This window comes from Camelus bactrianus, chromosome 1 (assembly GCF_048773025.1).
Source record: "Camelus bactrianus isolate YW-2024 breed Bactrian camel chromosome 1, ASM4877302v1, whole genome shotgun sequence".
Lineage (NCBI taxonomy): Eukaryota > Metazoa > Chordata > Mammalia > Artiodactyla > Camelidae > Camelus > Camelus bactrianus.
Genome location: NC_133539.1, coordinates 9,749,915 through 9,771,005, shown reverse-complemented (window position 1 = coordinate 9,771,005; position 21,091 = coordinate 9,749,915). Strand labels below are relative to the sequence as shown.

The following is a 21,091-nucleotide window of genomic DNA, read 5'->3' as shown; positions in this document are numbered from 1 at the left end:
GCTGAGTTATCTAACTTAATGTATTGTTTACTCTCAGTGCTGTAGAGTGATGGGAAGAATGTGAGGTCAGAGGACCCCTTGCTCTAATGGGGTGGCCTTAAGCTCTCATCTCCTCTTGTGGGGGGATGAAAAACCCCATGGAACCAGCCTCCGGGTCACCATGAGCGAGTGGATGAAAGCCGGTGCCGGCAGGCCTCTTTCACATGGCAGCATTTTTATCTCCAGGACCGAAGGGAGCCATTTCTTACCACACTTGCCTCGGATGACCAAACAGCCCGCTGCCCTTCCTGGTGGGATGTCCTTTGAAGAACATTCTGGAAGTGGGAGTTTGGCCCAAAGCAGCTCAGAGGCTGAGCTCCTGCCTCAGAAGGAGGCTGAGGAGGTGGTGATGTCTACGGAGAATCCATGAGAATCATCTCCATCTGGGGAATGTGGCGGGGGGTGTTTCTGGCGCCTGGAAACATTCCATTTTGGTTTTGAGTTCTTCGCAAGCTATTACAGGAAATGATGTTTTCAAAAACAAAGTTGTCCCTGGCCCGGGAGCACCAGGTCACTCCACGCAAACAGTCCCCGTCGGCTCAGGAAGGGCCCAAAATATGCACGTGCACGAGCGATACCGCGCGGCACGTGAGGCTGCATAACTTTCGCGGGCCCTTGCCTCGGTGTCCGGGTGGCAGCCCGGCTGTCCGCTTAGGAGTCGGCCTCCAGGCCTGGCTTTTGGCCTCTTCCTCACCTGTGGGGTCTGAGCCGGGATCTAGACTCCAAAGGGAAAGGACAGTTTGCTAGAGCCATTCAAATCCCTCCAACGCGTGTACTTCACTTTCACGGGAATTCTGTCCCCATCCCTGTAAGCCCAGCTCGGATTCTGCACGATATTTTATATTTGGAGGCACTGATCTGGGGAGGGGAAGGGGCATCAGTAGTGGAAGGTCAATGTTGTCTGCTTTCACTTTGTGTGTGTGTGATTGTGTCTTGCCAACCTTTTTTTTTTTTTTTTCAGCCAAAGAAGAAGACAGATGTCTGTTTTTTGCTACAGAGCCCGAAACTCAGCTGCTTGCTCAGAAAACATCAGTTCCCATCAGTTCTCAAGGTTGACCCTGGCACTGGACTTTGGGGGCAGGAAGGAGAGGAAAAGGGGAATAAGAGGAATCTAGGAAGGATCAGTACTTCATTCCTTCAGGTCTCTGCTCCAGGCTGATGGAAGGTAAATAAAAGTAGTTTGGCTTGATGGGCCCTGGGGGGATGGTGGGTGGGGTAGAGAAGGGGTTTGAGGGGCAGCCTTTGTCTCTGAGTTTGCCCTGCTACAAGGCCCCCTTCCCTGCTCAGAATCCTGCCTGCCCCCAAATATACACCCCTCTGCACACACACACACCACACCCCTACCACACCACACATATACCTAACACCACATCCCCTACACATACATATACACTACACCACACACACAAACACCATACACACACACGACACACACTCACACCTCATACCCTGTGGGGTTGTGTAGGGAGCTACTCAGGAGAGCTCACACTTTTGGAGAAACAGCCCAGATAAGTGTTTCCCAGGGCTCCCCTCACCCAGCCATGTCACTTGTCTGGGAAATATGGTAAATCCTTATTTGGCAGGATTTGCTAGGTGTATCAGCCTGCTAACGCTGTGTAACAAAGTATTTGACACAAACTGAGTGGCTGAAACAACAGAAATTGACTGCCTCACAGTTCTGGAGGGTGTGAGACTCTGTTCCAGGCTTCTCTTCTAGCTTCTGGCAATCTCCGCTGTTCCTTGGCTTGTAGATGTATTGCTCCATCTCTGCCTTCATTGTCACATGGCGTCCTCCCTGTGTGCATGTCTGTGTCCAAACTTCTCCTTTTTATAAGGGCACCAGTCATACTGCAGTAGGGTTTACCCTGCCTTATCCTAACTAATTATATCTGTGATGACCTTATTTCCAAATAAGGTCACATTCTGAGGTCCTAGGGGTTAGGATGTCAAGACATGAATTTTGGGAGACACCATTCAGTCTGTAACACCAGGTATACAAGTGCCCACCTGCCAGGGGTCACAGTCTTCTGGGGCTTTGGACTTTAGGGGCAAGACTTATGGCTTCTTGACCACATGTGTGGAGACTGAACAAGAGGCCCAGGACTTTGAGCAGGTTAGGTGCTTGGTATTATACAGATTGCAAAGACAAGCAAAGACCTGTGTGTCCCTGGGCCCTCAAGAAATGTACAGTCTGTTCATAATAAAACTCGACAATTGTCTAAAGTATCAGAGCCAGCAAAGCATTTCCATGCTCATTATCCAGTCAAGCCTCACAACTAACAAACTTGAGAGGCAGGTCTGTCAAGAATTCTTATCCCCACATCCAGAGAGAAAAAGTAACTTGTGCAAAAATCATGTTGTTGGTTGGAAGCAGAACTTGAGTTCTCAGACCCTGCTTAATCCTCTTGGGAGGTGGAGCCATGTATACAGGGGTGAGGGAGCTTAGGAAGGTTCACCTTGGGGGGGTCCAGAAAGGCTTTGTGAAGGAGGGGTCATCTGAAGCAGTCCTTAAATAAAATCTGAGGAAGGAGGGAGCTTTCTAATTGCAGGTGACAGTTATGCATAAAGGGCTGTCAACTGAGGTGTCCCTGAGCCACATAGTCCTTGGGTGACATGGTTTTCTCACCAGTAGGCAGCACCCATCACTATAGTCTGAATGTTTGTACCACCCCCAAATTCATGTTGAAACCTTAAAGTCAGGTGGGATGGTATTAGGAGGTGGGGTCTTTGGGATGTCATTAGGTCATGAAGGTGGAGCCCTCATGAATGAGATTAGTGTCCTTGTCATAGAGACCCCAGAGAGCTGGCTGCCCTTTCTACTGTGAGGATACAAGGAGAATCTTCCACCCAGAAGACAGCCCTCATCCAACCAAGCTGCCACCCTGAGCTTGGACTTCCACCTCCAGAACTGTGAGAAGAAAAGTTCTGTAGTTTATAAGCCACCCTGTCTGTGGTATTTTGTTACAGCAGTCCACATGGACTAAGACACCCATTGTCACCCATGCCTCATCCATTTTCCCCAGTTTCACTCAAAAATAGACACTCTATTAAAAAATAGATACTCCTGTGGTTTTCTCTCTATTGGGGCTCAAATCTGGTCCTTGAGACCAACAGAATCAATTCTCCTCTAACCTCTTCTCCCTCAGCAAGATTCTCTGCTGGCTTGGTGTGTGTTGATTAATGCAGATAAACCCAGAGGATGAAACCAAGCTGGACTCAATTGATTTTGGGCTCTGTTAGGACCCCCTCTGCTTCCCCATGGCTCAAACCCCTTCTGGATCACAGCACATCTGAGGCAGGACTCCTGTCTGCATCCCTCCAACCCTGGGAGGAGAGTGGCCTGCAGCTGTGCCTGCGGGATGCCGGCTCTGGCCTCGAGGATCCTTCCCATGGCAGAGCCGAGCTCTTCTCTGCACACAGCCCAGGCCGCCAGCCCCCTGCTGCCCACTGCCTGCAGGCTAGGGTGGGACTTGTGGGATGGGCAGGACCTTAGCAGGCCGGGATGTGGGGGAGAGGGGAGGCTGCAAGCATTTGACGAGCTCAGTGCTGTTCCCAGGTGCTTTCTGGTGTGTTATCTTGTCTGCTTCCTAGAAGGGCTTCCTTGGAGGACTGGGTAGATCCATTGTTGCCATTTAAAGCTGAGGTAAAGAGCCCTCCATGCCTTGCTCCAGGTCCCACAGTTAACAAGCCTTGAGTAAGACTGAACCCATCTCTTCCGAATTCAAGTCTCATTTCCCAACCTGATGCGGCCTCTGGGTGGAGGCAGCTTCTTGAGGGGCGATGCGTCTGACGTCCTGGCAGAAGAACCCTCTGTGGAGGCTACTTGATTTGCAAAGGGATGGGGAAGGGAGTGGGGCAGGTGCTGCTAAGAGCATCAGAATTCCTAGGAGGGTCTGCGGTTCTCCCACAAGTGATTTTCCTGGGGGGAAAGATGGTGTCTCCTGTCCAAGCTTGGATGAGAGGATTTGTGGAATGCATTTAAAACGAAGAAGGCAGACAAGGCTTGTGGAAATGGGTAACTGATTCAGCTAAGGACATTTACCAGCTCTCCCCTCAATCTTTTCTTCAGCACATTCACTGTTTTGCCTAAGTTTAAAGCAAAGCCCTTTTGGTAGTCACTTCTTTCCATTTAAGCACAGGCTCGGGTGGCAGGTAAGCACCTCAGGTGGCTGACAGCCCAGCCCGCTGACAGGTGAACGTGTCTCCCATGTGACCTCTATAGGGGAACAAGATGAAGTCTGACTCCAAGCAGCTGATGACCTCAGGATGGACTGGGGGTTGAGAGTCCACAGACCCCCAGGTGATCTGTGAGGGGCTGGGGATACACAGCATGGCCAGAGAGACCGGCTGGGAGAAGGTGCTGTTCCTCCCTCTGAAGCCTTGTGGCAGCTGCCAGCTCAGACTTTGGACCATCACCCTGACCAGACACCAGGTCCCAGCCACTGGGTGTCAGACCCCGGGGAGCTGAGGACATTGTGAGGGCCTGACCCAGGCTGTGCACCCATGTTGTCTAATGACTGAGGTGCCTCCCACTTCCTCAAATGCAAGTTTCAAGTACAGGTGAGTATTGTGATGAGTGAAATACCAGTTTCAATGTTTCATTAATACATCCTTGTTCAATAGATCCTCACAATGTATACTAACATTTAACATGTACTGAGGTATAATGAGGACAAGTGGAATTATCTGACACTGCTATGGGCTGAATTGTGTCCCGTCTCTGAATCTGCATGTTGAAGCCTTAACCCCCAGTAGCTCAGAATGTGACTGTATTTGGAGATGGGGGCCTTTAAAGAGCTGATTAGGTTGAAAAAAAAAAAAGATTATAAGGTTGGGGCCTAGTCCAGTCTGACTGCTGTCCTTATGAAAAGAGGAGATTAGGACAGAGAAAGGCACACAGGGACCACCACATAAGGACACAACCAGAGATGGCTGTCCGCAAGTCAGAGAGAGGCCCCTGGAGAAATCAACCCTGCCGACACCTTGATCTTGGACTTCCAGCCTCCAGAAACGTGAGAAAATAAATGTCTGTTATTTTAGCTGTCTAGTCTATGGCAGTCTGAGCAGAACAACAGACACTAAGGGGGCTGTCCTGCTTCGAAAGTTGTCTAGCACTGTTCCCACTTCTGATCATGTGTGGAGTTAAGGAGTCACATGACAGGCTGGAGAGGCTGGTTGGCTGGCCAGTTCCCCCCATCCCCACCCCCAGGCATCCGTGTGAGATACTTAGCATTGATACTCTCAGTCTTGAGATGCTTGCCTTTGGTGGGTGAACCCCCTTTTGTTGCAAGCCAAGCCCATTAAGCTAAACAGAAGGCGGCAGACAGGATGGGAGAAACCAAGGCTGCAGCCAGGACCCCAGCCGATGACCACCCACCCACCCAGGATGCTGGCCCTCATCTTTGCCCCGCAGTGTGGATGCCTTTGTGGCTGCACTGGAACGGCTTCCTGTGGGTCCAGCTTCTCACCATCACTGCTCCGGGGTCAGACTCTGGATGGGCTGAGCCCAAGCCATGTGCTTAAGCCCTCATGGCAACGTTGGCTGGGAAAAGGGACCGGTTTATGTTTTCAGCTTTGGCACCAGGACTGCCTCCCACAAGATGCATCCATAGGATGACAATGTTCCCCAAATGCAGGGATGCTGGGCAGCCGAAATAACCACAAATGTCTTCTAATATTGGGATAAGTGTGTTTGTATACACACACATGGAATGGGGTTGGGGATCACCTCGATGAGCAGAGTGGTGAAGAGAATGAGCTTTGGCAGCACACAGATGGTTCTGAGTGTTGGCAACCTCACTTACTAGCTTTCGAGCCTGGCTTTTTCTACAACCTAAGCCTCAGTTTTCTCACCTGTAAAATGGGGCTAATAACACCTACATCATAAAACGGTAGACATGATTTTTGTGGTTGTTGATGTTATTATTAGAAATATCATGATAGCCATTTTGTGACATGCGTCATGGGCTCCAGGACTAACTACAAGATCTGATTAGATTGCTCCTCCAGATTTTTCACCTGTCTCTCTGGACGCAGACGGTCTTTTTCACCTCAGAATAAGAGCCATCGACATGCAGGTGCTTTCAAAAGGATTAACCTAAGCTCGAAGCATGAGATTTTTATTGCTGTTTCATCCTGTGATGGGTGGTCCTCCAGCAGTGTTTTATAAAAGCTATGGCTCTTTGGGTACACCCAAAGTCCTTTGTAGCACTCACCTTCAGAAAGATAAATAGAAGGGGAAGGAAATTGCAAGAGTAAGAGAAAGCAGAACAATTGAGTTTCCCACTGGAATTTGCGAGGAGATGGAGTTTGGGAGTAGGAGTGCGGACGGCTAGTTCAGTGGCTGGTTTTATTAGCAAACGGGCCGGTTATGAGAAGTCACTGGCATTTATGGACATGAAATTGTTACAGGGTGGGCACTGGGACACAGAGAGACTCAGCGCATGTGGAGGGCCAGTGTGTGCCCAGCCAACGCACACAGCACCCTTTCTAATGGGTCCTTTAACCACAGGACTTCTGTACCTTTTGTAAATAGATAATGCTGCTTGGAGTGATCCTGGCGTCATGCAGATCCAGAAACCATCCAAGAAAGATGGGATCGTATTCAATAGGTTTTTACTGTGAAGTGTATTTCATTGTGTTCTAATTCTTGGAAACTTAGGGAGGAATGAGTGATGTAAACACCAATTCTCTATCCACCACAATGCTTAACAGAGCAGAATACCTTGTTCTTCTACCTACTCAAATAGTTACCTAATAATAACAACTAATAGTTACCTATAAAGTTGGCACAGCGGACTCCTTTTCTTTTTTTTTTTTTTTTTTTTGTACCGAGAGAAAAATAAGTACGTGGTCAATTTTTGGATTGCATCACATTGGAAAAAAAATTTACCTAAGCTCCAATGCTCCTTCTGTCATGGTCTGACTTAGTGATACCCTGGTAATGGGGAAACCAGAGGAGGGGCACTGATGGGCACAGTGCTGCGAGGGAGCAGAGAGAGCTGGGTAGAGGAGATGGATTTTGAAGCAATAGGTTTGAAGGACTGATCCATAGAGTTAATAGGTATCTCCTGAGCACTGACAATGTGCCACGCACAGTTCTAGGCACTGGGGATACAACAAAGAATGGAATGGACACCACCCTTGCCCTCGTGGTAGGTATGTGGTTTTCAGTTTATTCTAGGCCAAAAGAACGAAAGTTGAGAAAGATGGAGGAAAGAGGGAGTGTTGTGTATGCTGGCTGCAAGTGGGCTTTTTTTTTTGGGTGGGGGAACATTCATTCCATTCAACCAGCATTTACTGACCGCCTACCATGATAGGTTTTGTGCCAGACACTGGGGATACAGTGATGTCCAAGCCCCATTCCCAGCACTGGAAAAGTTCAGAGTCTGGAGTTTGGAGGTGTAGACAACACGTCTGAGCTCTGGAAGAGGGAGGCTCAGAAAAAGAAGATGCAAACCTTGCTGGAGACGGTGTGGAAGGCTTCCTAGAAAGAAAAGGGGGGGGTACGTCTCCATCTTAAAGGATGAATGAGAGCTTGCCAGATAGCACAGGGAGGAGAAGATTCCAGGAGGAGGGAATGGAAGATATCCATTGGGCGAGGGGACACAAGAAGGCAGCTCTCAGGCAGGGAAAGGCTGATGGTGAAGAGCCCTGATGGGAAATCTGGTTTCAATTTAATCTGAGACATGATGGGGCCACAGCCAGGTTCAACGAGTAACTCAATGAAAATTACATTTGGGGTTGATGACGTCTGAGTGCTTGTTCAGAATCATGTTCTTAAACAGGGAATGCCTATTAGCAAGATAATTAAGGCCCTTAATAGGAAGGACCATAATTTGTTGGGTTTTAGAAGACTTAGAGGCTGAGGAACAACAGTACAAAACAAATATTGACTGAGTTGAGGTTTGCCAAGAAATTCAAGTCTGCACTGCACTAATAAAAATGAAATGAAAATACCTTTCTGTGGAGACTAACACTAAGGCAGTGATGACTATAATGAATCAGAAATCCTTTGTCCATAGACCATTCTGGTTGACAATAAGAGATTAAACATTACCCTAATGGTAGGGAAATTATTAATAGCTGCTACTTATTTATAGCCATTTATTGCCAGTCTCTGGGGAAGGGGAAGAAGCAGAAAGGTGCAGGTACAGATGGCTTTGAAGCACGTCAGCAATGCCTGTCGTTTCTCCTTTCTCTTCTCTCCATTCCCTTTTCCAAACTGAAAAGCTGGGACTCGGTGCCCAGGTGGAGGAGCAGGGAGGGAGGAGCAGAGCGATCTGGGAGATGGCTGAGGAAAGCAAGAACAACAGTTCAGATTCTTTATGTAGTCCTTGGTGTAACTTTACTCTCATTTAAATTTTTCCCGCCTTGTAATTTAGTGAAGTTGGAGCTTCAAAGTGTCAAAGTGTCTCTGGACATCACCTCCAGCCGTGGCTCTCAGCCCTGGCAGGCACCAGAAGCACTTAAACAGAAGGCTGAAAACTGCATGTTCCCACTCCACCCCCTTTCCTGGGTATTCTGTTTCCCTAGATGATGATGAGTAGAAATCCAAAATCTGTAGTTTGTAAGGTCCCACGGGGGAGTCAGATACCTCGCCTGGGTGGAGGCACTGACTTGCAGGCTCATGGCTGCTCTCTGGGGTTCTCTTTAAGTTGTAAATAGCCCTGGGGAGGTGGAGCTGCTCTGAACTGTAGATGGCTGAGTGAACTGCTTTGAATAGGCTGCCTTCCCAGACATGAGTGAGATTTGCGTGACTTTATGGTGTGGGGAGTAGGGGGTTCAGAGGAGGGCTCTGAAAGAACGTTCTGGAAGGGGTTTGGAGCATGGAAGCATTGGGCATGTTAGGGCAAGGAAGAAGGGACAAGGTAGGAAAGGTCTCGGTGGTAGGAAAGGCTTCCAGGAGGGAGAAGAGAGGGCACCCAAGGTGCCTCTGAGAGCCCTCCCCTGCCTGGGGATTTATTGTGCGCTCCACACCCCTGGACCTCAGAGCTCGCTATCTCCAGCCTCTCCCCTTCCCTGCGGTGGGTGGGGCATACCAGCCTGCTAAGGAAATTCTTGGAAAGAAACTGCAGTGCAACCATCTAAGACTGGTACTTTTCCACTGCATGTGTTGATCTTTGCTTCTAGAACTCCTGGCACGTACACCCCTATGATCTCGTAAGGGGCTGGGGCTCTCCGGAGGGACTTTAAGCTTTGGCTGCACCCTGTCACGGTGGCGCTATGAGTCTGTTGACGTCACCACCTTAAGTTTTTCTCCTCTGACTCATTCACCATCTTCAGTTCTCCTCAGTCTCGTGTCCACCCATCTTCAGAGATTTGTGATGAAGGGATGTGTTTTTTCACTGTGGCCTACGCTTGCCACCTGCCTCCCAATTTTCCTCTTGTCTTCAGAAACTAGTTATTTTTACGAAGGAGCATGCGTCCCTCCAAACCAATCTGAAAACAAATATGGTTTTGGCATAACGAGCCTGCCTCCTCTAAGGTAACGGCTGCTCAGTCCCAGTAGCTGTCACTTCCTTCACGTGAGTGGGGCGTGTGTTTCCTCTCGTGGTTCCTCTTTGTTTCTCTGCCCGCCCCGCTCTGTGGACGGGACTCCTCGCTCCAGACCCCGCATATCTGATCCGTCTCATCTCCTGGAACCAATGGGCAGAAGATTCTGACCACGTTGTTGTCTTCCTTCAAAATCTCCTCCAGCAGCTTAAGATTTTTGCTGCAAGACTAGGCTGGTTTCCTGTCTGTCATCCTTATCAATGTCTTCTCTTTCTGGGGTGAGTCTGGTGGGCATTGCTTTAGTTTTGTCAATTCCATACATATTCTGTGCTCGGGGTCATGAGGGAGACAAAACTAAAAGGGACTCATCCCACTTCAAGAAGAGATTTCCACGTGATGGAATTTTCTTTCTCATGAAATAACCTGAGAATAAACAGTCTAGTGTTGGGAACCAGGGCTCCTTCTGTCTTAACTTTGCCCCCTTTGCATGATCTGAGATACTTCTCAACCAAGTCTTGATCCAGTCCTGATCCGGAAGTTGCCTTTATCACTTCTGTTCTCATCCCACTTGCTAGCTGTTAGTTACATGGCCATACCTAGAAGCAAGGGAAGCTGAAAAATGTAGTCTTTTTCTCTGAGTGTCTGGGAACTCAACTGAAAACTCCATTAAATATTCAAAGATTAAAAAAAGTTTCATGCATGTATGAAAAGGCTGTGTATTTCCTAATTATTAAGTGCATTTTCTAGTTACTGGGTACAGAATATTGGGTGTATATGGTCATTAGGTCAAGCTTGTTCATCATGTTGCTAATTTTTGTCTGCCAAACTTTTCAACAATTGAGACCTATCAATTGAAATTTCCTCTGTGATAATGGATTTGTCAGTTTTCCCATGAATTTCTATCTTTTTTGTATTTTGAGCTAGTTAATTAGATGCATTCATATTTCAAACTGCTATGTCTTCTTGGGGAACCAACCCTTTCTTCACTATTGAGTGATCCTCTCAAGTCCTAATTATGCTTTTTCTCTTAAAGTATATTTTATCTAGTATTGACATCTGTCTGCTATCTTTTTTCATTCTTTAATGTTTAAGCAGTTTATGTTTTTAATGCTTTAGATATCTTACCAATAGTACATACATAGATTTGTTTTTTAAATCTAATCTGACAATTTATGTCTTTTCATTGGAAAATTTAGACCATTTATATTTATGTAATTTTTGATGTATTTAAATTTGTTTCTGTCTTCTTAATTGTAATTTCAGTAAAAAGATTAAAAATAAAAAATTTCTGTTTTGGTTGCTTAGAAAATTCCATATCTGTGTCTTTTCTTTAGCAAAATAGCTTTAGCATGCTTTCGTATCCTTTCAACGTATCTTCACTGTGTTAATATCCATCCACCACAACAAAAAATTCCAAGATGTGTGATCCTCTTCATTTCACATATTTCTTGTAGTTTCTTCTGGATTTGTTTTTCTTATTTGAGTATCCTACCTTCAAAAAGTGTTTTGAATGTGAGTCTTAGCATGGCTGACTTCCTCAAGCCTTGTATGTTGGAGGATATTTTTATTACATCCTCATATTTGAATGACACTATTGCCAGGAATGGAATTCGAGGTTCAAAGTACCCTTTTCAATGCTTTAAATCTAATACTCCATTATCTTTTTGTATTCAATGTTGTGGTTAAAAAATGTGATGTCTACCTGATTATTTTTCCTTTGTAGATGATGTGCTCTTTTGGAGAGTTTTCAGAATTTTCTCTTTGAGTAGATATGCTTAAATTTAATTCTAATATGTGTAAGTGTTGGATTTTTCCCTCTTTCTCCTCTTTTGGAATTCTGTACACTCTTTCAATTTGGAATTATTTATCTTTAATTCTGGGTAATTTATCTCCATTAATTCTTCAAATATTTCCTTCTCTCCATTTTAATTTTATTTTGTGACTCCTGTTTTTGAATGCTGGTGATTCTACAGATTTCTTAACTTTTCTTTTATTTTCCATTTCTGCATATTTCCCTATTTTCTTTCTGGAGACATCCTCATCTGATTTTCCAACTCATTAATTCATTCTTCAGCTGCATCACTTTAACCAGATAGCAGATTTACTGTGTTATTTATTCCCATTCTATAATTTTCCTATCTTGTATTTTTCCCTATTTTTGTTTTATATCCCTATGTTCTCATGAACAAGGAGAGAAAAGGGGGAAGCCCAGGGAAAAGCCTCAGGTAGGGCACCCCCATTTGTTGTCACCCACCAAGCAACTCTTGAGGCCAAGTCTTCCCCTTCAGATTCCCAGGGGGAAGCAGTACTGGGAAGAGGAACTTACAGATTTTCATCAACCAACCCTGGGGTTGGGAGAGCAGGGAATGCAGAGGCTACTCAGCCTTCACTTTTGTTCAGAAACATTTCACTGGATTGGGCTTCTGGACTGCCTTAATTTTGTCCCTAAACCAGCAATCTGGGCCATTACTACCAATTTCTAAAGGGTGAGGGCAGCTGTTGATTGTCCCAAGGCAAGGGTAGGGAAGAAGAGCAGAACTCAAGCTGCTTTTTCTACTTTATCCTCCTAGAGTGGCACCTTAGCTGTCCTTGCCCCAGGCTGCAATACCTCTCCCCTACCTAACACACAGCAGTTGTTTTCCAGAGTTCTCATAGTTTTTCCTTTGGATCCTGGATTTTGTGTTTCTTACCTCAATTGAGTTGATTCTGAGGGAGACAGGTAATGATTTGTGTAAATTTTCCATTGTGGCAGGAACTGGAACTTCAACAGAGCCCTCTGCAACCACAGCTCTGTTAGTTAAGCCAGAGGAAAAATAATAATGTGTATAATATATAATATATGTAAATTACATACTATAATATTATATTAAGATTATATATGAGATATATATATATATAAAGATTACTATAAGGAATTACTAGATTTATAAGTTAAAATAAAGTATAAATGTATCTTATTTATACAAAATACATTTATATATCTTATATAATATAAAGTTTATCTAAATCTTACATACGATTTGTATATATGTATATATTTATATTTATTAAAAGGAATTTTTATAAGATTTATTATAAAGAATTGGCTCATGTGATTATGGGGGTTGGCAAATCCAGAATCTGCAGGGTGGGTTGGTAAGCTGGAGACCCAGGGGACCCAGGAGAGCCAGTGTTCCAGTTTGAGTCCAAAGTCAGTCTGCTGGAGAATTCCCTCTTGAACAGGGGAGGCTGGTCATCATTCTGTTCAGGCCTTCAACTGATTGGGTGAGGCTCCCCCATATTATGGAGGGCAATCTGCTTACTCAAAGTCCACCAATGTAAATGTTAATTGCATCCCAAAATACTCTCACATCCAGAATAATGTTTGACCAACTATCTGGGCACTCCATGGCCCAGCTGAGTGAACACATTAAATTAACCATTACACCCACTATTTAAAGTGTAGTCTAAGGACCAAGGTTGGCCTCACCTGGGAGCTTGTTAGAAATTCAGAATCTTGGGCCCCACCAGAGAATCTTCATTTTAACAAAATGCCTATATTTTAACAAGATATAAACCTCCATTTATTGAGCCTGAGCTTCACATCTGTAAAATAAGGAGTTTGGATTACATGAGAGACCCTTCTGGACATGCAGGGACCATTAAAAATACATAAACACTGTCTGGGCTCACCTCAGACCAACTAAGGCTGAATCTTTGGGGTAGGACCCAAGCATTTGTGTAGTATTTTTAAAAACTGTGTTGATGATTCTGTTGCCCATTGAAGGTTAAGAACCTCTAGAGCAATGTTTCTCAAACTGAAATATGCACACAAATCACCTGGTGATCTTGTGAAAATGCAGACTGTGGTTCATGAGATCATGAGGCTGGAGACTGCATTTCCAACATGCTCCTGTGATACTGATGCTACTGCCCTAGGACCACTCTTTGAATCTATAGATACTACACTGGATGGTGTGTGAGATCTAGTTCTGAACTGCTCTGATCCCTGCAAATTGGGAGGGCTTCACAGTTTCACCAAGGTGAGCTCCACCCAGGATGTCTTAGTATCTAACCAGGAAATCTAAGGCCTTGCCCTTTGTGGCTTCCAGCATCTTCTGAATTCCCCACATCAAAGAAATCAGATGTCTTCCTGCTGCTGTTACCCACATGGAAGCAATTGTATAGTTCCTATGGAAATGTTGGCTCTATACCCCATGACTAGGGTAGAAGACTCTAGAAGACATTACTTGTGCCCTCCATGGGGTTGGGGAGATGGAGAATGGTTATTTGGTATCAGAGTGACCTCACGCAGAGACTGAGAAATTCAAGCCAGTGGGGGACCAAACTCAAGATGTGTTCCCCATGAACCCTCTGACATGGCTCCCACTGCAGCTCCATTGAATCCTCTCATCTCCTCAACTGGAATGACTTCTACTCACTGGCTGCCTCCTCAGCCTTTAGTTTAAAGCTTTGTTAGAAAACCTAACTCACCTGACCTGAGTTATAAGTATTTTAGGTCTGCTTCTGCTCTAGACTGCCACGTTCTACAGGAAAGCCCCCACCACTCTTTGCTTTCCTTCCAGCCCCTTCCACCATCCTTCCACAGTGGTGGCTGGGGTGAACCTCAGAAAGCCTCAGTGAGCTCACTTCACTCCCCTGCGTGGTGCCTCCCAATGGCTTTGCATGATGCTTGGAGTAGAATCCATCCTCATCACCATGGGGCCCTGAAGGACCCCTCACTGTCATTCTTCATCACTTTCCCCCTTGCTCACCACACCCTCTTGCTGCTCCCAATGCTCCAAGCTCACTCTTGCCTTGGCTGTTCCTTCTGCTCAACACACTCTTCCCCAGATCTTCATGTGGCTTCTTGTCATTTATTCCACAGCCTCAATGTGACGTCTTCTGAAAAATGTTCTCAGACCACCCTTCTAAGGGGTCTTCCCCATCCCAGCATGACTCTGTGCCTCATTATCCCATTTTGATGTCTTCAGAGCATTGATGCCTATTAGAATAATCTTATTTATTGATTTGTTTTCTTATTTATTGCCTTTAATATTATTTCTTATTTATCTCCACCCCTCCCACACCATCCCAACTAGATTGTAGACTTCACAAGGGACTCTATGGTTTAATCACTCTCTCTAGTGCCTACAACCTTGACCTTCAGGAGCAGGAAGTACCTGATTATTAATGGGATATGTCAAGAATCTTTCACTGTACTTAGTTCAGTGTGTTCACTTAGGAAGCTTTTAAAAAATTATTTCAACCAAAATATGGATATGATTTTAAGTGTTCTCCTGAAAACTAATGCACAGAGAAGCCATGACCAAAATAAGACACATCTGACAGCAAAAGGCTGGGACTCAGCTGGATGCCATGTTTCATCTGTAGAGGCACATGTCGGGTCCTGAGCTGTGGAACGTTTGCCAATCAGATTCAAGGATCTCATATGAAGTTCAGAATAAGCTTTTGCTTGTACCCCCTGCTCTAAATTCCTCTTTGGTGCCCAGTGGAAAGCTGGCAAGAAGCAGCTGATGGGGGCAGATGGGGTCGGTCCTGGATCTCTGCTGTGCTCTGACATCCGAACACCTCCGAGAAGATAGCAGCTCTCAGCAATTGGCACAGGGTCTCCATGGGCACAGTCGCCCAGTTCCAGACTGCTACATAGGCAGGCGAGAGACCGTCAGTGAAGGCGGCTGGTGCTGACAGCGGCGCAGAAGTGAGCCAGAGGCCAGCTGGAGATTGTGCTGAGGGCAGCCGGGAACAGGTCTGTGTCTCCACCGAAGTGTCAAGCCGTCCTCTGACACTGCTCTCAGGGGTTTTCCCACTGTCCCAGGTCTGTGTGATTCACCCCCGCCTGGCTGGCAGGGCAGAGGGGCAGTGAGGCACTTCCCTTGTGCTGTGGCTTCATCAGGCTCGCAGGGTGGTCCCTGGGCTCCTCCAGGTGGTCTTGGGTGGGTGGAGACTGGCATCCAAATCGCACATCAGACTGAATCTGTTTTCAAGGTGTTTTTTCCACTGGAGATGTGAATTTCCATTAAAAAGTGCAAAGTGAGCATTAAAACATAGCCATGATGACAGTTATTTGCCCAGAAAAAAACAATCCCTAAGTTGTATTTTGTGTGTTGGGGAAAGAAGAGGCATCAAAGGGTGAATAAAGGCAATTCGGGACCTCAGCATGCAGGTGGTTTTTATGGTTTTGGTTTCAACAAAGATCCCCGGAGATGGAGTGGTTCCAGTGATCACTTGAGGGGTCTGGTATGAACCACACTTTTGGTTCAGCTGAATTTAATTCAAGTAGAAACCGTGTGCCTACTCTGTGCCAGGCACTGCGTTAGGTGCTGGCTATGCAGCAGTGGACGGAAGGACTGTCAGTTCCTGCCCTCTTGGACCTTACTATTCAGTGGGAGATGCAAACAAATGTCCCTTCCATGGCGGTGTGATGACAGGAGGGAGCTGCCTCTTTCTCAGCTAGACCCAGGGACTCAAGACTCCCAAGACTCAGTTCAGGCTCCTAACCCACCGACCTCTAGTTGTTTGACTTTGGGCCAATTATTGAAGATTTTTTAAACCTTAGTTTTCTCAGCTAGGCTATGAGGAAATGACATCTGCCCTGTCTGTGTTGTGGGTTATGAGGATCTGATGAGATAGTTTATCTGAAAGCCCTTTTGAGTTTGTAAGGAGAAATTTGAATCGTAATCGGGACTACCGAGAACTTGATTTTGAAGTTTTCAATGATCATCTCTTGCTGTTCACGGCCACATGGTGACACCACTTGTTATCAGTGGGATGTGAAAACCAGAAAAAAACTGCAGTCAAGGTCTGTCCAGTACAGGAATCACTAGCCACGTGTGGCTGTTGAGCACCTGGAACAGGGCCAGTCTGAACTGAGACGCACGCTAGAATGTGAGCTTCATAAAAACAAGAAAAGAATGTAAAATGTCTCACTAACAGGTTTTAAAAATATTGATGACATGTTCACATGAAAATACTTTGGATATTGGGCTACATGAAGTATGTCATTGGAATTGATTTAATTACTTATTTAATGTGGCTACTAGAAAAATTTAAATTATATATATGGCTCACATTATATATATATATTTATTGAAATATAGTTGATGTACAATATTATGTAAGGTCCAGGTGTAAAAATAGTGACTCGCAATTTTTAATGGCTATACTCTGTTTATACTTATTATAAAATATTGGCTACATTCTCTGTGCTGTACAATATAACCTTGTTGCTTATTTCACATGTGATGGTTTGTATCTCTTAGTCCCCTGTCCCTGCATTGCCCCCTCCCCCTCACATTACATTTTTCTTGGAAGCACAGCTGTAGAGGTTCTCTTTGGAAATTTTATTTCGTACACAATATACATAAACAGTCATATAATTTCAGAGGTATTGCAGACCCCTCAAAGCTCCATCTGTGAAACTCTAAAAATGGCTATTTTAGAGGATGCTTTCCATTTACACTCAAAATATATACAATGAATGTTCCTGTGAACTTAGAGCACTTTAGTGAGAACCATTACTGTGTTCCTCCAGGCAGGAAATGGTTTCATCATCACTGTTGTCAAAGAGGTTGCACAGAGGCCTCTTCTGGACTGTGTTCAATGCCCCTGGGTCTAGATGGGCAGATCTCTGCAGATAGGTGACCAACACATCCCTCCAGTTGTGGGCTGCAGTGAAGATGCCCTGTAGTTTCACTCCTGAAGAGATTTTCCAGGTACCAAGTGAACAACCACAGTTTCTTCCCACCCTAGAATCTTTTTCCTTCTTGTGGAAAAAAGACAAAACGAAAAGGAAGAACCATTGACACGACATTGTAAACTGACTATAACTCAATTAAAAAAAAAAAAAAAGGAAGAATCATCCTTTCTGTCCCTTTTCTATTCCCTAGCTCTCTGAATCCACCCCTCCCCCCAAGTCATTTGCGGTGTCATCCGTATCCATCTTATCAGTTGAGGAACGAAGGCTCAGAACTGCTCAGAAACTTGCCAACGGTCACGGGCAGGAGACTTGGGATGTGAACGCTTTCAGGGTTGGTCGACAGCTGCTGCCAGAGGAAGGAGGAGGAAAGCAGGCAGGAGGGAGTCAGCACCCAGCCCCGTAACATCTCAGGAGAGGCGGACACTGGCCATACGCACTCCCTTTCCTTATTCTGAGAAGGGTTTGATTGTAACAGAGGATCCGCCACAGACCAGATGCAGGGGATTCGCTGTGATTCTTGGGGAGCCAGCTTTTCATGGCTTCTGTTCAGAGGAAAACGCCTGCTAGATGCTTAACAGCAAAAAACCCCAAACCACAAACAAACAAACAAAAGATGAATCCATAGAATTTACACAGCTTAGGTTAGACGTGGTTCCCTGTCTAGAGGAGCCAGGGAAACGAACCATTTCATCCACAAAAGATGGGCTGGGATTGCGGTCTACCCTTAAACATGACACCACTGAGGGCTTCTGATTTGACTGTGAGCAAATGAAACACTGGTGTTTGGTCAAGTCCTGGAGGAGTTTGTTAGCTGGCTTGGTTCCCAAGCAGAAGCAGCCGATCACTGCCGAAGTTCTACGAGTGGGATGCCCAGTGGCAATATAAAGGGCAAACAGACAAGAAAGTCTTTCTTTCTGAGAATGTTTCCACTGCAGTTAGGTTAGAAAATGATCCAGGGGAAGATATAAACTAGCTCTTTCATTTAGCAAAATAAAATGCCTATCCACTTGGTAATCTGTGCGGTGGAAGTCCTAGCCAGAATCTTGTTTTTAAAGGTTTTGTCTAATTGGCCACCCCCACCCTTCTCCTCCCACTGCCCAGCATCAGGCTGCACAAGGATGGGGACAGTAGCCTAGCAGGTGCCGCCACATGGTGTGTCCTTGTGGAAGAGCTTCCGTGGCGTTTATATTAAATAACCACCGGCAAAAAGTGACGTGTTGCTGACAGGAGGTGTCTACGTTTCCTGGGGTTTTGTTCCAGTTTTAATGACTGTGGATAATGCATGGAATGTCTCAATTTTCAGAGTTGTGTTTTTTCATGAGACACTGCCACTCTTTCCGGGGAAGGAACTAGACATTCCTGACACATGATTTGGCAGGTCTCAATCACAACTGCTCCAATATTGGCTTTCAGGAACCCATTCCAGATTGGCCCAGACTGTCAAACCTTGTTCCGGCACCAGTTAGAAGAGTACTTCTGGGCCCGGGCCACGCTCTGAAAAATACTTGCTGAGTCTCCCGAGGGAGTCTGGTTGAGGAGGGTAAGTGATTTGCTCTTCAAATGACCTTTCCCTCCTTGGAGAAGAGCATGTAGTATCAGAGTGCTCGAGATGCTCCTGGCTTCCCCATAAGAATTTTATCAAGTGATGGCATCAAAGACCACCCCCCACCCCGCCCCATCCATGAACCAAGTGAAGAATGTTTTGTCCCAGCCCTGGGACATCTGTCCTCATTAGCTAATTCAACTGGTGGCACCTGTCAAATTAAAATGGAAATTGGCTTTAAGGTAAAAATACATTATATTCAAGGGTTGGGGCCGTGTCTTCTTCTGAGCAGTGCCTCAAATCCCAGTATTCCTCAAAAGATGGTCTGGAGACCCGCTTGCATCAGAATCAGGGGGTCTGTTTCAACTGCAGATTTGGGGGCTTCTCACCACCTACCAAGTATCTGGGAACTAGAGCCCAGAGTTTGCATTGTACCAACCCCCAGGCAATCCTGATATACCCCAAAGTTCGTGAGCCACTGGGTGCAAAATATACTTTCTATATTTTTAAGCCATCACAGCAAATTGTGGTAGCCAAGAATGAAATTGGTTTCTTTTTGAATTTGTTTAACTGTATGTCTGTTGCAGGGAAATTTCGAACCACAAAAGACAGGGATCACGCTAAGCCTTTGCTTTTGCTGATTGATACATGTATCTTGTCTTTTCACAGTTATGGGTCCTTATCTGCCCAAGAACAGTAGTTCTAAGAAGTTGTTTCTGTGTGTCTTCTGGGAAGAATTTGTCCTTCAATATATGTGATTGCAACAGGTTGATAAAAGTAAAATAAAAACAATAAAACTATTTTGTTGAGTTTCTCATTTTTTTCTGAAGCAAACAGTCTTTAAGTGATAAAAAAAAAGCAATTTAGTGAAACTTACTCTTCATGACCTTACATAACAGAATGGATATACACTTGTGTATGCATATGCTGATTCCCATATACGGGGTTACCCAAATCTGAGTTGCCTGGTTCTCATAAAAAAAAAAAACAACTTTTTTGACTTGACACTATGCACAAATCTAGAATGATGTTTGTTGTTTAAAGGACACTGATATTAGATCAAGATCTCAAGGAGTCAAAAAGATCATTGATCATTTTCAGATACATTTGGGTGGATCTGAATTGCTTGTTTTAGGAAAAATTTAGTTTTAGTTTCAAAAATTTTAGTTTTAAACTATTTGGTTAACTTAGCCAAAGTCTATCACATTTGAAGCAAGAAGAACAAATGACTACCCCTCCCCGCAAAGTAACAAATGGATCTTCAGCCAAATAGTCCTTAATTACTGCAAAACAACTCTAGCTCTAAAATATTCCAAGCCATGTCATCTGAGGACCAGCCACATGAAGCCAATAAGACCAAATGAAGGCACCAACATTAAACTGAAGCCACAACATCTTTCTTATGAACAAAGGAATCTTTAGGCCATCAAGGAAGCTCTTTGCAGCTTGTCTAGTTAACCTAGAAATACCAGGGTGGTGCTCTGAGACATCCTAGTGAAGAAAGAAGAATGTTACTTTCTTCGCTGGGAGACCATGGAGAGTCTTGAAAGTGTGTAGCCAAAGTTTTGTTGGTTTTAGAGCACATACATTGAATGATTTTGCTGGAGTTGTTGGGCCACGAGGTCATATAAAGTCCAGTTATGCTTCCCTAGACCCTTCTCTCAGGTCCTCTTACAACTTCTCTACTCAATCATAGTGTTAGGGATCCACCTTGTTAAGCTTCCATGTTCCAATAAACACTAACTGTTATGATATAAAATGAGGAGGACAGATGCAAAATGATTTCAAAATCTGTGTGTGTGTGTTTCCTGTCCTCGATCAGGATGAGAATGAAAAAAAATCAGGTCTTAAGACACTGCAGAGTTTAATCAGGAAACCAGAATCTACTCTAAGTATTTTAAATAGAGGCTATTTAATAGAGGGAATTGCTTAAGCAGCTGGTGAAAGTTCTGGGAAGCCAAACAAAGGGCAGTGAAGGAATCCAGAAGTCAGCAACAGCAGGAGGCCACCAGTCCCCTAGGCTGGGGGATCAGAGGAAGGAGGGACGTTAGTAGAGCTAGGAGATGGGTCACCCAGCACCCACGGTGGTCATATGTAGTGGCGTTCAGAGCCTTGCTAGAGATGCAACAGCTGCTGAGACGCCCCATGAAGCAAAGGGAGGAGAGAGATACCCTGGCTTCTCCCTTCTTCCCACTCAGTCTTTGTCTAATGCTGTCCTTCAGCCAAACTCGCCAGCAAGCCTGGAGAACACAATCTGCAGGGGTTGGTTCCCGAATGATCAGCACGGTGGAAGGAGGAGGGGTGGATTTGACTGG

At 45.2% G+C, this 21,091-nt stretch overlaps 1 long non-coding RNA gene across 2 annotated transcripts; it reads left to right on the top strand.

Moving 5' to 3' along the window:
* Positions 1-593: 593 nt before the first annotated feature.
* LOC123617328 (uncharacterized) lies at positions 594-19,574 on the top strand. 2 transcript variants are annotated; one of them, XR_012505214.1, is made up of 5 exons: positions 594-847; positions 1,001-1,204; positions 4,262-9,812; positions 18,647-18,773; positions 19,446-19,574. It is a non-coding gene; the product is annotated as an uncharacterized LOC123617328 (long non-coding RNA). The 2 variants fall into 2 exon arrangements; XR_006725429.2 differs by lacking the exons at positions 18,647-18,773; positions 19,446-19,574 and having other exon boundaries at positions 4,262-15,686.
* Positions 19,575-21,091: the final 1,517 nt, after the last annotated feature.